This window comes from Moschus berezovskii, chromosome 22, assembly GCF_049115385.1.
Source record: "Moschus berezovskii isolate FMDL1 chromosome 22, NW_MosBer_1.0, whole genome shotgun sequence".
NCBI lineage: Eukaryota > Metazoa > Chordata > Mammalia > Artiodactyla > Moschidae > Moschus > Moschus berezovskii.
In genome coordinates, this window is record NC_142481.1 from 9,316,769 (window position 1) to 9,320,308 (window position 3,540).

The 3,540-nt window shown below is 50.5% G+C and overlaps 1 long non-coding RNA gene across 1 annotated transcript; it reads right to left on the reverse strand.

Annotated features, from left to right (window-relative positions):
* Positions 1-45: 45 nt before the first annotated feature.
* LOC148774327 (uncharacterized) lies at positions 46-2,094 on the reverse strand. Its single transcript, XR_016035900.1, has 3 exons — positions 1,986-2,094; positions 810-913; positions 46-89 (listed from the first exon to the last, which is right to left on the reverse strand). It is a non-coding gene; the product is annotated as an uncharacterized LOC148774327 (long non-coding RNA).
* Between the last annotated feature and the right edge of the window lie 1,446 nt (positions 2,095-3,540).

Below are 3,540 nucleotides of genomic sequence, written 5' to 3' on the forward strand. Positions count from 1 at the left end.
AACTTGTAAATCTTATTAAATTGGGTTCTTAAGCAGCTCTCTTACGGCTTCCTCATGTGTTGATCCCGTGAAGGCTGGAGCCCCTGCCCCTGCAGGAACCACAGAGACAAGTAAGCTGAGCCCCTGCCAGCATTTATTAAGCACCTGCTGTTATTAGGCCAGACAGTGCCCAGTCCATACAATTGGGACATGGTGACACGGAGGGACAGGGCCCCTCCCCTCACAGAGCTCACATTTTAGGAGTGGAAGGCAGCAGTGATAAGTTAGCAAAGAGACCAGTTTGGATATCGATCGTGGGTGTGGTTTTGGCCATAGTAACAGAGGAGTAACAGCGTAGGTTTAAGCTCTCGGGACATGTGGCAGTGATGCGAGCAGCTCTCTTGTGAGGTTCAGGCCTGCCAGCAGTGACCAGTGTTGGCAAGAGCAAGGACCCCCGCTTCCTCCACCAGCACGCCAACCTTCAGAGGGTACAGGTCCCTGCCCTGTTTCCCTTCCTTAGAGGGAGGGAAGCTTGTAGTGGGGCTTCCCAGGGACATTAGGACATTCTCAGGTAGGTGGCGCTAGTGGTAAAGAACCCACCTGCCAACGCAAAGACGCAGGAGAGGTGACTTTGATCCCTGAGTTGGGAAGATCCCTGGAGAAGGAAATGGCGATCAACTCCAGTATTCTTACCTGGGAAATCCCATGGACAGAGGAGCCTGGTGGGTCCATGGGGTACAGTCCATGGGGTCACAAAGAGTCGGACATGACTGAAGACACACACACACACAAACCCCTTGTAGCAGCGCCCAGCAGAACTCGCCTCGTACCTCCTTGGCCAGAACTGTAGCCTGTGATCTTTCTAAACTGATCCCCGACAGCAGGAAAGGAAACGGCCGCCGTTATCCTGGACACTGGGGATCTGTCTCCGGGCCTGTAGAAAAAACAATGTGTTGCCTCAAGTTTGTTGTCACGCAATCAAAACTGGAATCCCGTTTGCCAGGAAAAGAAGAGGAAGCAGGAATGGCTCCTGTGGAGTCAGACCTTGTATCTACCCCAAAGTGACACAAGGAAAGGAACAGCTGGGGGCCAAGTCCGAGGGAGTGGCAGGGTGTGGCGGGCGCTGGTGGGTGGATGGAAAGGACGCCACTGATGCTGAGACCTGGCTTCCAGGCCAGAGCGTGGGGCACAGACTGCCCCGGGAACCAGGGCAGGTGGTTCAGAGCTCCAGCTGCCATGTGGAGGTTGTGGCGGGCAAGTCGGGAAGCCAGAAGGCTCTAGGGTGAGATGACGACCTGGTCTGAGGCTGCAGTGAAGAGAGCCAGGAGCACAGGCATTAAGGATCGTGTTAGAAGCAGACTCAGACTTGGTGACGGGTCACACATCCCATAGACAGCTGGTAAAGAAAAGGAGCGGCTGAGTAGACGCTGTTAACTGAGATGGGGAAGAGGGACCCATCAGAGGATTGAAGGCCTCAGGCATGACTGTGTCTGCTGCCTTCTGAGGGACTGGCTCGGGGAGCAGGGTACAGGGTGGTGTCAGGAGACTTCCCTGGTGGCTCAAGTGGTAAAGAATCTGCCCCCCAGTGCAGGACACCTGAGTTCAGTCCCTAGATAGGGAAGATCCTCTGGAGGAGGAAATGACAACCCATTCCAGTATCCTTGCCTGGAGAGTTTCACGGGCAGAGGAGCCTGGCAGGCTACAGTCTGTGGGATCACAAAGAGTCGAACATGACTTAGTGACTAACACACACACAAGGAGACTTCACAGGGGGGCCCCATTTCAGCTCAGTAAATGTGCAAAGCGGGCGGGAGGAGAGCAGAGGAGGAAGTTGAGTTTGAAGCAGTGTAGACACAGCAGTTAAGGGAAAGGACCCCGGCATCGGATGATCCGGGATTGACAGCCTGGCTCCCTGTCCCTCTTTGCCACCTTGGGCAAATTTCAGCTCCCCTGTGTGGGTCTCAGTCATCTCCCTCCGTAACTGGAAAATGCCCACCCCCACGTACCTGTTGATGAGAAAATGGAAATCAGGTATTAGCAGGTCCCCGGTGTGACCTGAGCAGCCGCTGCTCATCAGGTGCAGATGCTGTCGCTGTCACTGGGTGGGGGTGGGGGTGGGGACCCACCCTCTCACAAGTGCGGCCCATTGACTGTAGAAATGAAAGTGTCTGGCTTCATGGTCTGGTGGTATGTTAGGTATCCACTGCTGTGTAACAAACTGAAACTTAATGGCTTAAAAGAAATGGAAACTTTTACAGTTGTGCTGCTTACAGGGGCAGGGAACCCAAACTGCTTGTGGTTATCCAGATTCGCTCCCCCCCAATCTTATCTGTGGTCAGAATGCAGTGGCAACCACAAGTGGTGGTCCCAAAGAGACTCTGAACTTAAGGAGAGAGCCAGGCAAGGTTTCTTGTGCATTACCTCCCCTCAGCCAAACTCCACCCTCAGAAAAGAGGGTCTTCTCAACAACCCTGAATTATATCCATCGTGATCGTTTGAGGGTCCTGTAAAAAATGCACATTCTTGTGCCCTACCACGGATTTTCATAATCTGAATCATTGGAGGTAGGGCCCTGGGACTTAAAATTTTTTTAAAGACGCTTTCTTAGTAGAGCAGGTTTTAGATTTACACGAACATTGGGAAAGTGCTACACAGAATTGTCAAATACCCCACACCCAGTTTCCCCTATTATTATCTTTAAAATTTTTATTTATTCATTGATTTTTGGCTGTGTTGGGTCTTCATTGCTGCAAGGGCTTTCTCTAGTTGCAGTGCAAGGGCTTTGTTGCCTCTCGGCATGTGAAATTTTCCCAGACCAGGGATTGAACTCGGGTCACCTTCACTGGCAGGTGGGTTCTTAACCACTGGACCACCAGAGAAGTCCTCCCTTACTATTATCTGACATTAGTATGGTATGTTTGTTACAGTTAATGAGCCAGTATTGCTATGTTTTTATTAACTAAAGTCTATCCTTTATTCAGATTTCATTAGTTTTTACCTAAGGTCCCTCTTCTGTGCAAGGATCCTCCCTAGACAGGTCACCACATTTAGGTTCCTCTCGGTTGTGACAGCTTCTCAGACTTCCCTTGTTTTTGATGACAGTGACAAGGAGTCGTGGTCAGGTATTTTGGAGAGTGTGCCGCAGCCAGGGTTAGTCTGATGTTTTTCTCCTGATCGGAGCCTGAGGAAGACCGCAGAGGTGAGAGGCCACTGTCATCACACATTATTGAGTACGTAGTATCAGCGTGACTTGCACTGTTGCTGTTAACCTCCATCACCTGATTGACAGTGTTGTCAGGTTTCTACACCGTAAATGTAGTACCTCCACCCCCAACACTGTCCTCTGTGGAGGAAAGTCACTGTGCACAGTCTACATGCAAGGAGTGAAGAGTCATATTCCATCTAGAGAATGGAATATCCACATAAATTACTTGGAATTATGCACGGAATATTTGCTTATTCTCCACCATTTATTTGTTCAGTCATTTACATCAGCATGAGCTCATGGAGATTTTATAGGCTGGGTTATAATCAGGTGCTACTTTGTTGCTCAAATTGTTG